The sequence below is a fragment of the Euprymna scolopes genome, chromosome 6 (assembly GCF_053919585.1).
Source record: "Euprymna scolopes isolate OS-2025 chromosome 6, ASM5391958v1, whole genome shotgun sequence".
Lineage (NCBI taxonomy): Eukaryota > Metazoa > Mollusca > Cephalopoda > Sepiida > Sepiolidae > Euprymna > Euprymna scolopes.
Genome location: NC_136487.1, coordinates 130,507,811 through 130,522,189, shown reverse-complemented (window position 1 = coordinate 130,522,189; position 14,379 = coordinate 130,507,811).

Genomic DNA, 14,379 nt, shown 5'->3' with positions numbered 1-14,379 from the left:
AGCACACCGGGGGCCTATCCTGAAACTCTACAACGCCAGCGCGCGTTATGCGCACGCCGCCCAGGGCTTTGATGGCATCGTAGCCTAGCAACAGGTCGAAACTCAGCGGCTTTTCGCGTGTCACCAGCGCTTCGACGTTGGCCGAGTTCCCAGTTCTTGTGCGAATGTGTACCACACCCACGCCGCAACACATTCGTATTTTTCCAGTAATGGTAGGTATCCTGACGTTCTATTTCCACGCCCGACAGAAGTCCGCACACACTATGGTGCAGGAGCAACCGGAATAAAGGAGGGCTGAACATAACGTGTCATTAGCTCGGACCTGAATGACAGGGAGCGCCTTGTTTATTTCCTGTTCGGGGAAGAGGTCGGCACTGGCACCTTGTCCCCATCCCTGTTTCCCGCACAGTCTCGGGCCATGTGCCCAGTCTTGTTACAGCGGTAGCAGCGAACAGCCGTCGACCGCCTTCTACAATTTCTTGCCATGTGGCCCCGCCCGTTGCATCTATAGCAGATGACATCACCTTGCGGGCTGGGTCCCTGAGACGGTCCTTCGCCACTTGGTGGGGCCTGTGCGACGGCGACTACCGGTTCCTGCACTGTCGAGTCATCCTTCATTATTGTCCTGGCTCTGTCCACTAGGTCATTCAGCGGTAGTGAGGATATGGTAGATGTTGCTCGCAGGAGCTGCTTTGCTCCAGCGGGGAGTCCTGACAGGAATTTGTAGGCTAGGACCCTCTCGGGAAGACCGCCGAACAACACCGTCAGCTTCTTAAGTTCGGCGAGATACACGTCCACATTTTAGCCCAAGCGTATAGACCTCGTCTCAAACTGCTCCCATGCAGTGGCGGGGTCAGTGACGAACGCCCTGTACAACGCCGCCTTGATACTCGAGTAGTCACACTTCTCCTCAGCGCTGAGTTGCTGATATACAGCGAAGGCCCCGCCGGTCAGCCGCAGAGGAATCACGCGCTCGACATTTTTCACGCCGGACAACTGACAATGTAACTCGACCTTCTCAACCCAGCTGAGTACCGGGTCGGATCCGTCGAATTCCGGTATCAACTTTAGATCGAACCTATCCGCCATTGAAGAAAAGAAAACCAAGTTCGGAGTGGGGGGCCGAAATAGCTTGTATGAGTATCTTGTGTAGGAAACGGGGAGTCTCGTCGTGGGCGACGAAGCGTTTCACTGAAGAACCACGGCAACACACAGCGAACCAACAACCAATGACAGCCACGGCGCGAAGGTAACTAACAAAGCTCAGCTGACTGCACGAATAGAAACGGAACCCAACGGTCACTGTACTAATCGCCACGAACGTCAGAACCCGACTGCCTCGCGCGTCCAATGGACCGATTTTTATTCCTAAAGATGACCTAGCTAATTTGCATCCCCGCGAGATCTCGCGCGATCCTGCGAGATTCCGTCTCTAATAAAAGCAGGCAGGCGCCATCTTGAAACTCTTTCGTCCGCTGCCCCGACCACAGGATCAGCCACCATCCCACACGCCAGGCACACACGGACCCTCTTGCGCCGAGGGCTACGGTTTGTCTCACACTAGCGTAGTAAGTCTGTATCAAAAGAGGCAAGACGGTGGGAGAGGATTAAAAAGTATAAAAGATTGTGTTAGAACCGAGGGCATGTCGTTAAAGGAGCATGTTTTGAAGTGAGGAGTGGATGCTTAAGGGTTAGGCCAATGCAGTGGATGTATGTGAGATCAAGGCTGATTATATGAAAAGTATGGATAGAGAAAGGGCAGAGGAACTCGCTAGGAAGAAAATGCATGGAAGGTTCTTCCAGGATATAGGAGAAATGGCTGATGAAAGATCATGGCAATGGCTCAGAGCTGGGTATCTGGCTAAGAGTACTGAAGCTTTAGTTTGTGCAGCACAAGAGCAGGGATAAGGAACATGATTATTCAAAAAAGTAGTTCTAGGAGAGGAAGGTGTTGCAGAACGCCGGATTTGTGGTAAGACCTCAGAGTCAATTGCGAGCCTTGCAGCAGGTGTAGTGGACTGGCCCAGAGAGTACCGCAAAAGACACGATCGCATGGGACTCCGGATATATTGGGAAGTGTGTAAGAGGGTTGGGGTGAAGTGTGCTGGAAAATCGTTTGAGGAGGTGCCTGATGAAGAGAGAACAAGTGAGGATGGCAAGGTAGAGGTATAGTGGACAAACGTGTCATAACGATCAAGCAATTGGATTATAATCGTTCGGATTTGGTTGTCATTGACAAGGTCTCAAAAAACTGGACGATTATAGCCTTTTCAGTACCGTGGGACAGCAATGTGAGAGAGAAGGAGAATGAGAAGTGGAGCAATTATGCTCCATTGGACTTGGAGATAAGGCGTATACACGGGGTGAAAACACAAATAATCCCGATCGTAGTTGGTGCACTAGGAGTAGTATCAAGTCGTCTGGAATGACAATTGAAAAAACTACAAATCTCCGATGTTTTAGGCGGCCTTCAGACTTCTGCAATTATAGGTACCACCTACATCCTTAGGAAAACCCTTAATCTTTGAAGCTCTTGTTTTGAAGCCGTGAAATCCTCTGGAAATTTATCCATCCCTTTACAGAGAGACGTTGATAAACGAAATCAAAATTATTATTATTATTATTATTATTACTACTACTACTACTACTACTACTACTACTAGCATTTCTACTCGTCGTTGCCCGGGTTTGTGGAGGTTTATGTTGAGCAAAAAAAAAAAAAGTGGTAGTAGGAAGCAGGTTGCAACCCGTACCGCGAAGGAGGAAAAGAACGTGAAAAAAACGCGACGCCTATGCTGTTACGACCAGTGCAAAACCGGAAGTGACGACCCAAACCGAGTAAAAGGCTTGCACTATCGCTGAATAATTTATATCAAATTTCAAATATTTAGACTAGAAATTGTCTGAGTAATTTGGTGGAGACCGCAGGGGTGATTTTTTTCAACTTTGATCCCCTATTATGACCCCTTAACATTTATTGTTTTGGTCTTAAATAAAGTTATTAAATAAGATCCATGTCCATGGAACATATATCCGAAATTTCAAGGAGTTTGGTATAGTTCTCAAATGTCAATCGTTGTACTTTGACGCCTTAACAGCCGAATTCCTGGCCGAAAACGGATTACAAAGATTTTCCCAAATTTCCGTATCCTGTATATCAAATTTCGAGTCTGTAGACTTAACATTGACAGAGATATTGTGTAGGGATATGTACACAGACTGACACACACACATACATACACTTTCACTTTTATATATAGATTATTAGCATGGGTGCTTGGCGTTGCCCTGGTGGTTGGGGGTGTATGCTTAGCAAAAAAAATTGGCAGTTATTGCGTAGGGAAATGTACACAAACAGACACACAGACAGACAAACAGACAGGCACACAGACACGTTCACTTTTATAGATATATAGATTGTTATTTGCTCACTAAGTGAAGTCACACAAGCCATCATGAAAGATTGATTTTGAGAAGAACTTGTGGTGTTCTCTGCAGTCTGAGTGACAACAAGTCTTCCCTGATTTTCAGTTCTCTCTACCTTTTTCGATAACGTTTGCAAAAGAATTTGCGTTATCGCGACAGTCAATTAACATTGATTTATCCTTGCCAGCGACCATTGGACTTCACTGGAATTTGGGTGACAATAAGCCTCCTAATGTCCCAGTCCTTTTTGAACTCAACCATTGGAGGTCTGGTTAGTGATTTCTTTCCTCTGTCTTTCTATTCTCCTTGACCCTCGTTTATTATGTGCGGTGCCAGTTCCTGCTGACACACAAAACAAAGGCGACGGTATCTTGCAGTTAGACTGTTAATTCCGTGTGATGTTTCTTGGTCTTCTAATCGAGATTCCTTAGTTCTTCTTTGGCCCAGCTTACAAATCGCCGAGAGTATCTTACTAGTGACACTGCCCACGGGTGTATTCTTTTACGTGGGGTTCTACTATATAGATTCGTTTCGAGGAGTTTTCTTGTTTTTCTGGGGTATTTCCTTTCCATTTTCTCTTTCATTTCTGTTGTTTTCATGGTGTCTGCTGTACGTATTTTCACATTGTAGGTATACATGTTATTGGCCGGTGATTACTGGGGATATTTCCTTTTTCGTGTCTGTTTGCACCAGTGTGGTTTTACCTTTGGTCATCCATTACGGAACGTCTGCTTCATAAATACGTTTTCTTCGTTATGAATCAAACTTTCATGTAGTGTTGTGAATTTATTAAATAGTTTATTATTATTATTATTATTATTATTATTATTATTATTATTATTATTATTATTATTATTATTATTATTATTATTATTATTGGCTCACAAGGAGCTTTCACACAGGTTAACAAAGATCAGTCCTTGAAAACAACCTGCGGTATTCCCTGGAAGCTGAGTAACAACAAGTCTCCGCAGATTTCTTGTACTCTCCACCTCTTTCGATAGTATTTGCAAATAAATTTGCATTATCGCAACAGCTGTTTGCCATTGATTTCTCATTGACAGCGGCTATTAGTCTTCACTGGAATTTGAGTGGCAATAAGCCTCCCCAAGTTCTCGTCGCACTTATCCAACTGAGTTCTTGTCAGTGCTCTCTCCTCAGTCTTTCCTCCCTACTTGACTCTACTTGGCTGTTTGTTCTGGCTTTTTTTGAGGAGGGGGTGTTCAGTTGCATGGTAATTGGGTGGGGGTTAGAGAACTTATAGATATGTGGCTTCAATGTTCTTGGTTTTATGTGGCGTTTCATGTTTTTTCCTCTAAAGCAGTTTGCTTGGTCCATGCTTGTTGCTCATATTTGTTAGTCTTCATATGCAAGTGTTTTCCTTAATATTTCAGATGTTTTCATTATTGTTGTTCGTTGTATTTTCCTAGTCATTCCTCTGATTCCAATTTCTCACATTCTTTTTTCAAAGTTAAAGTTTTTCGGCATTGTTCCTAATCCTCTTACTATTATAGATATTATTTTGATTTTCTTCATCTTCGATATCCCTTTCATCTCTCTGGCTAGCTCCGTGTATTTGCTCCGTTTCTTCTTTTCTTTGATATTCACCCTGTGGTCAGCTGGAACAGCAAAGTCTACGATCTGACAGGATTTTTATTTCTTGTTAATTATTACAATATCCAGTCTTCTTGCCTGTATAGGTTTATCCGTTTGTATACCCATGTTCCATTGGATTTTCTGATTCTCGTTCTCAAGTACTGTTGTCGACTTATGTTTGTACCATTTGTCTGTGCATTCGAGATGCTTGTGTTTGCCCTTCCCACTTGGTTGTGTCTGTTCTTGTATTCTTTTGAGCCAGTCTGCTGCATCCACTTACTATATGGTTTATTATTATTATTATCATTATTATCATTATTATTATTATTATTATTATTATTATTATTATTATTATTATTATTATTATTATTACGAGGGGCGTGCAATAATAAATGCTCCTGACCCACTTCCCATAGCAGTAGAGCAACGAAACTTGCCACAGTTATCATTCTTTCTCTACATAGGAACTACTCAGAGTTATGCATTTCTCCCATCGTTTGATGCAGCTCTGGAGACCGTTTTTGTAGAACACCCCAGGTTGGTCCTCAAACTACGGCGTTACTTCAGAAATCAAGGCTGCATTATCTGGGAAACGCTTTCCTTTCAAAAACAACTTCATGGCTGGGAAGAAGTGAAAGTCAGAGGACGCAAGGTCGGGAGAGTAGGGAGGATGGGAAGATTTCATAAACACACGCCCGTGCTTTTGATCTGGCGACATGTGAGTTGTGGACCGGAGCGTTGTCCTGCAGGAGGAGGGTACCTTTGCTGATCTTGCCCCGCCTCTTGATTTTGATCGCTTCCCTTAATTTCCTCAAAAGTGAAGCATAATAGGCTCCTGTAATTGTGGTACCCTTTACCAGAAAATCTGTCATCGCTACTCCGTCTTGGTCCCAGAAGACTGTGAGCATGACCTTGCCAGCAGAGGGCTGCACCCTTGCCTTCTTTGGAGGGGATGAGTCCAAGTGCTTCCAATGGATTGACTTGGCTTTGGTCTCTGGGTCATAGTGATGGACCCAGGTTTCATCCTGTGTAATCAGTCTTTTAAAAAACTTTGACTCATCTTTTTGGCACATCTCCAAATTCATCCCCGAGCCTTCGACGCGTTCTCGCTTCTGGAATAGTATGAGCAACCTGGGAATCCATCTGGCAGACACCTTATGCATATGCAAATGGTCATGAATGATAGTTTCCCCAGACCCTATACTAATGTGGCATCTTGGACTATTTGGCGAATAGTAATACGCCGATCTTCCAAAATGGCAGCCTCAACTTAACGGACAGATACCTCATCAATGGCACAGGGGGGGGCGACCAGGTCTAGGAGTTGTTTCCACAGACTTCCAGCCATGTTTGAAGTCACGATGCCAGCGTTCTACAAGGTCATATGATGGGGCATTATCACCATAAGTTTCTTTCATTTCATCAAAAGTCTCCTGTGGTGTGCGTCCTTTCAAATACAAAAACCGGATCACTGCTCGATATTCAGCAGGCTCCGTTTCACACCTGACTCAGTTACAAACACCTGTAAAACAGAAACCACAATTAGTTCAGAGCTGTAATTTTCCACATAACCCGTAGAAATATAAGTCATTGCACATGCAAAATTTCAGCTAGATAAGACAATTGGAAGTGGGTCAGGGGCATTACATATTGCCCGCCCTTCGTACTATGATTATTATTATTATTATTATTATTATTATTATTATTATTATTATTATTATTATTCACAAAAATTTCTCACACTCATTAGTTGTTACTGTTACTAACTCGTTGTGTTCCCTTGCGTCTCTCAATATTCTATGTACTCTCGATCAACTTGGATTATTATTGAAAATAGCATTGCGATATCATAATAGCTGCTTATTGATAGTTTGCGAACAACGAAAGTTGGTCTTTCATTTTTAATAGCTTTATAATCCTCAAAGTTCTAATATACGTCGTAATTTTCCAGATGAATTGTTAGTGCTATCCCCTCATTGAATGTCTACCAATCTTGATTCGTCAAAATAATTTTTCAAACTATCTGCCAAGGCTAGCGCCTATTCTGTTGGGGGGGGGGGGTAAAGTCACACTTTTCAATAATTTTTACCTGTTTTACATACACTGGGTTCATGTTGTATATGTTTAACATGTATGTCTCTTTCTATTTGAGTTTTTTTTTTTGTATTTAGTCAGTGATTTTAATTTATATTGGCTGGTTGCCGCGTTCGAAGATTTTTTAAAAAGATTTCAGCTGTTTCATCATTACCCTTTGTTGAGTATCCTGAGTCTTTCATTAGATTTTATCTTTTTTCCAAGTTTATTATCAGGACTATTCATAGAAGAATACAATTATTAATATTAAATTAATTTTCTTAATGTTTCATATTTCTTTCACTGATCTAATAAATGAATTTATTTATTTTTGTCTGTCTCGTAAATCTTTACTCCGTTGTTTTTGGGGTACGGCATTGTTCACAACTTGGCAGCCCTTCCTTATTGTTAATTATTATGGCATCCGGTATTATTGTATAGATTAACTTATTCGTTTGAACTATTGCTTCTTGGAGGATTTTGTAGTTTTTGTTTTACTATTTCTTGTTTGTACCCGTACTATTTGTCAAATTCCTGTCGTCTGCATATTTCAACGAAAACTGTTTTTTATTAGACACTCATGTCTCTTCTTATATTCCCTTCTGGCGCGTTTTCTTCTTTCACTAATTGTGTGGTTTACCATATCGACCTTTTGTTCACAGAAGCTATATTTACTGTTTTCCATAGATTTAAGTAGATTTTAACACGTGATCTGTTGAGACGGCAAAATCTACAATTTGGCAGCCTTCTGTCCTTATTAACAAGTATGGCGTCCGTATTTTTTGCTTATATTCATTTATTTTAATTTAATTCCTTGCATCCTGTGTCCACATTATTATATATAAATTGTTTTGCCGGATTTTATCCATATTTAGTTTTGTTTTAATTACAGTGATATTTCCTTTCACTCTTCAAGTTTAATTACAGTGCTCTTTCCTTTCACTCTTCAAGTTTTAATTACAGTAGCTCTTTCCTTTCACTCTTCAAGTTTTAATTACAGTGCTCTTTCCTTTCACTCTTCAAGTTTTAATTACAGTGCTCTTTCCTTTCACTCTTCAAGTTTTAATTACAGTGCTCTTTCCTTTCACTCTTCAAGTTTTAATTACAGTGCTCTTTCCTTTCACTCTTCAAGTTTTAATTACAGTGCTCTTTCCTTTCACTCTTCAAGTTTTAATTACAGTAGCTCTTTCCTTTCACTCCTCAAGTTTTCATTACAGTGGTCTTTCCTTTCACTCTTCAAGTTTTAATTACAGTGCTCTTTCCTTTCACTCTTCAAGTGTCATTTTTAGCAATGCCTATGTGTTTTCGTGTTTCGCTTTTGATATTGTGTTAGATCCTAACATCCGATGAGAATGGTTGACTCAATCTATAAAAGAGCACAGAAAGATGTAATTAGGCGGAGGCTAAGTTAATCATGATACTACGACATCTAAACTACATTCGAGTGCCAATATATTATTTGTTACATTGTAACTCTGTAAAATAAGCTTGTTATAACTTACTCTGTGTGTTAAATCTCATTTCATCTGATTAATACTTAATATATGCCTGTAGTTAGATATTAGCCTCTGTGTCATTTTTCTAAATTTTATATGTACTAAATATTTCTGTCGCTATTATATTTTCTTTTTGCTTTTGTACTGATTCAAAAATCTACAGTTTCATAATAAACACCTGCATAAATGCATGTACGAAGCAGACATGCCAAGATAGATCTCAGAATTGAACCACACTTGTAAAAATAGACAGCAAAATAGTAACCACTCCAAGTAACTACAGACCCATAATCTGCTTTGAAAAATCTAAACAGCACAACTTAATGAACACATTTGCATTTCCTTTAATAATCTTGAAGTACATTCTGAGAATAAAATAATTGCTAAAATGAGAAAAAGAAAGGATCATCTACTATACATAGATCAACATATCCTGAAGCAGTGCATGTGTAGACATAAGAACATAGCCATGATATGGATTCACTACAAAAATACATACCCCTCAAACATGAATAAGAGAATATTTAAGAATGCCAAAATATCAGATTATATGATTAATCTGCAATGGAAAAATTAGGACTGACAGCTGAAGATAAAAACATTACTTGAAATGACAACTGAGGATAAAAATACACCACTACTATGATACATCTAAACAATACACTAAGGAAATAACAAGCTGAATACACGTTTACTGATAAAGACGAGAGAATTAACTACCTAATGTATATGGACGACCCGGACCTTTTTGCAGCGAAAGAAAAGGCCTATGAATGCTATTAAACACAAACATAATATTCGACTCTGATATCCTAATCGAATTCCGGATCTATAAGTTGTAGAACGGACGATGTAAAGATAGCAGAAGGAATAGAACTACACAACCCAGGGAAAATGAAGACAGTAGATCAAACAAGAACCATACAAATAGTTGAGAGTTCTGGATGCAGACACAATCAAATCAATAAAAACGAAAGAAAAATTGAAAAATAAAACTTAAGATAAGAATAAATTCATAGAAACTAACTTATATAGCAGGAACCTAATAAAAGATATAAACGCATGGGCAGTATAACTAGTAAAATAATCTGGACCGTGCGTAGATTGGATTAATGAAAAACTGAAGCGTCTCGACAAGAACTCTACGAAAGCTTATGACCATGCACAATGCATTTAACCGTAGGGATTATGCTAACTGACTCTATGTGGAGAGGAACGACATAGGAAGATTACATATAAGTATATAGAAGATTATGTGAATGACACAAAACAAGGTAGAAAATATCTAACGCACAAAACTGAAGCACTAACCAGCATCGTAAGAGACATTGTAAAAATGAGTAAAACAAAAAATCATAGACACAATGCATCAGACAAGGACAGAAAACTGGGAAGCAAAACTGATTTATAATGATAGCAAAAGATGAAACTTACGAATACCCTAAGACATGGCTACGAAAAGGACACATAAAAAACGGATATCTAATAATACTTGCATGAGATAACATGATTAAACCAGACTATACCAAAGCAAAGCTTGACTAGGCATAGGAAAACAGAAAATGTAGAAACTGTGGGCAAAGGGACGAAACGATTAACTACATTAGTGAATGCTGCAAATTAACAAAAATGTATATAAGAATAGATATGCCTACTTAGGGAAAGAAGTTTATTGGAACTTGGAAAACAACTGCATCTCGAATACCCCTGTAAACGGTCTAAACACAAACCGCTAGAAGTACTTAAATACAGTACTTGCCATCATAGAATTTTGCAAACAGAAAAATATATCCAAATAAGGAGATCAGATCAGATGTGATAATAATTTACAAGAAGGAAGATATCTGTCCGATTGCATATTTCGTCTTCCCAGCAAACAACATGTTGAATTTCAAGGAGACAGTGAAGCCAAAAAGATTCACCAAACTTCCAGAGACATGAGAAGCATATGCAGAATAGTCAACATAAGACCAAAAATCGTAGTAGAACTAAGAACGATCTTGAAAAGCTTCGTAAAAATGTGATAAATTAGAATCAGGTGGATGTGAGAGAAAAGACAACTAATAACAATAATTTAACCGACTAAAATATTAATATAAACACTTGTATGTGAAGCGCCAGCCTGCCGCATGGAAACACCATCGGAAGAGAAACAGAAATGTTGGAGAAATATCACATGAAACCAAGAAAACTTAAACTGTGTAATCGTAAATAACTCTCCTTCTCAAAAAGTGCCGTCATCAACTGGCACCATACCAAATAGTACAGAAAAGTCGGGGATGGTGCAAAGACTAAGAGGGGGCACACCACTACACGGATTTCTACTTGACGGGAACGATAAGAACAGGGACATATTTATTACCACCCAAAATCAAGTGATTACTAATTTCAGGGGTTTTCATTGCGAGCTAGAGATTAATGGAATGCAGATGTTGCGATGATGCAAATTCAGTTTTCATAATTTATCGAAAGAGGTGGAGCTTACTGAAAATTTAGAGAGACCTGTTATCACTCGGATGCTAAGTAATACGACCGGTTGGTGTTAGTGAGCGATTTCAGATGATAAACTGTATGTGGAGTCCTATTGAGTACAGATAATAATAGTAATAATAATAATAAGAAGAAGAAGAAGAAGAAGAAGAAGAAGAAAAGGAAGAAGAAGAAGTAGAGGAACAAGAAGAAGAAGAAGAAGAAGAAGAAGAAGAAGAAGAAGAAGAAGAACGGGATAAGCAGAAATTAAACGCTTCTGGAGCCAGGTATGGGGCCAGCCTCGTGAGTAAACGGCACTACATAATCGATTGCTGCAACCCCTTATATAATGTACCCGCAAAACCGAACGAGAATGATTGGCCAATGAAACAACCATGTTAATACAAAATGAGGCTGAGAATGGGACGACATTACGCAATTACAGACTGATAAGCTACTTACAACTATGTGAGAGATATTAATTACACAACTGAGTGAACAGATCTACTTCTCCTTTTAACACGCGTAGAAAGACAGTACAAAATAGACTTCATGGCTTAGTGGGGGATGCCCTTTTCTCTACCTTGCAACCTCTCTCCCACAGAAGAGACGTTGCGAGCCTTTCCTTGTTTTACCGTTATTTCCATGGCAGGTGCTCGTTTGAACTCCAATCTCTGGTCCCCCCCCTCGCCAATCTTTCACGACAAACACCCGTCTAGCCGAACGAACTGTGAAAAATTTCCCCCACTCTTTATCTGTGCCTAAATCAAAACGTGGATTCCATGAACAAAGCTTCTTTCTTAAAACTGCACGCCTGTGGAACTCTGTTCCGTCTGCCTGCTTCCCACCTGACTACAACTTGAATGTGTTCAAGTCCAACGTTAACAAATTCCTAATGAAACGCCCCTTAAGTAAACACTTCATCAAATCTCCACACTAACATAATGTACTTGCAATAACCCTTATCCCTGAGTGGCTTCCGGGCCTTGATAAGTGGTGACCACTGTGTAAAAAAAAAAGAATACCGCAAAGATAAAAGAGAAACACACAACTTACTATACAAAGATCAAAATATCTTGAAAGACGTAAAAAGCAGGAAAAAGAACATAGCTATGGGATGGCTCGATTGAAAGAAAAGCTACGACAGAATCTCACTATCATGGATAACTGAATGCCTAAAAATGCACAATATATCTGACAAGATTATTAATATCATTAACAAAGCAATGGCAACACGAAGAATTGACAGCTGGAGGAAAACAACTCGTTATCGTCACATGATGCTACACAATTGCATACTTAAAGAATATGATGGATACAGGACAGAACAAAGAATAAACCCCCTCATGTGTATGGATGACCTGAAGCAGTTTGCAAAACAACGAAAAACTGGTAAACATAACAAGAATCCTTAGCCACTACGTTGGAATTGAATTTATAACGAGATGAACACGAGAAAAATATAGGAGACATCAGAAGTACTGCTTGACCAAGAGATGTGCGCGCTTTGTGAAGATCACACTTACACTTATTTGGGTCTTCTGGACGCACACAGTTTAAAATCCACAGACATGAAAGAAAAATTCACAGAAATGAAAGGAAAGTTTGAAGAAAATACTTGAGAAGAACAAGGAAACCCTGAGGGACAAAACTATAAAGTAGAAATCTAATTAACGGAATAAACATCTGGACGGATTCGCTAATCAGCTACATTAATTCATTCACTTGCTGTACCAGAAAGAAATTGGGCATTTGTTCTTGTTTTAAATTACCGGTTTTGATACAATTACCGATTCCTATCTCGATTCGATTAATATATATATATATATATATATATATATATATATATATATATATATATATATTAAAGTGAACGTGTTTGTCTGTCTGTGTGTTTGTGTGTCTGTCTGTCTGTGTACATTTCCCTACGCAGTAACTCTGTCAATTTTTAGTCTATAGACTCGAAATTTGAAATACCGGGCACTGAGATTTGGGAAAATCGATGTGACGGGTGTCAGCCAGAAAGTTGGCTGTTAAGGGGTCAAATTTCAACGATTTGACCTTTAAGAACTCTACCAAACTCCTCCGACAATTTTGGGTCTAGACACTTGAAATTTTAGATATAGGTTCCTTGAACCTGGATCTAACTTAATAAAGTGATTTGAGCCCGAAACAATAAATTTTAAGGGGTCATAATAGGGGTCAAAGTTTTAAAAAATTAACCATTTTTTGGGTTTTTTTTTTTTGCTTTTTCTTGCTTTTATTGCACAGCATACACCTCCAAACACCCGAGCAACGCCGGGCACCCCTGCTAGTATGTATATATATATATATATATATATATATATATATATATATATATATATATATATTGTGTGTGTGTTAGTATTATTTCACATATTCACGCATAATTTTCGAAGATGCCGTATTGTATCTATCGATTTTCAATATTTAATTCAATACTGCTCAATACGTGATTAAGCCTATGTCGTAAGCTATGAATGCATGTGTAAATTAAAACTATATTCAGCCTTTTTGCTTAAAAAAATAAATAAATCTAATAGTGTGACACTTACTAACCTTTAAGCCAAAGTACCGAGCTTAAATATGTATAATAAAAGATTTCTTTTAGAATTTTATCTAATACATAAAAATTGATATACACGTATCTAAAGATACGTATATATATATATATATATATTTATATATATATATATATATATATATTTATTCATCCAGCCTTGACAGACGTGTTTTTAAATATTCTCTCCAGTACATTTCTTTTAATGATTTGGAATTCATTCCATTTGCGTTTTTTCCAAGGAACTCTGCCTTTTGGATTATTTTGGACCATTTGGAATTTACCTATCGGATTGAAATTTTAAATTCTACCATTTTGGATTTTACCATTTTTGGATTTTTACCCTTCACCGGACTGTCCATTCATGTGAAATCTTTTTTATTTTTATTTTTCCTCCTGTTCCCCTTACCTCACCCCTTTTTTTAACCAAGTAAGATCTGTGACTTACTTGTAGTTTCATTAAATACTTTTATATGCAAAATCCGATCCTGCATTTTGCTAATTCCTGCCCTCTGATAAGAAGGAGAGTATTTCTTCGAAACTCCGCGGATTAAGGACTATCCACTTATCTTGTGTTTCCTTTTTGAAAATTAATTATATTTTTAACTCTTTTTCAAGATGTCTTTTAACATGTTTTATTAATCATTTGTTCATATATATATATATATATATATATATATATATATATATATATATAGATAGATAGATAGATAGAGAGAGAGAGAGAGAAAGAGAGGA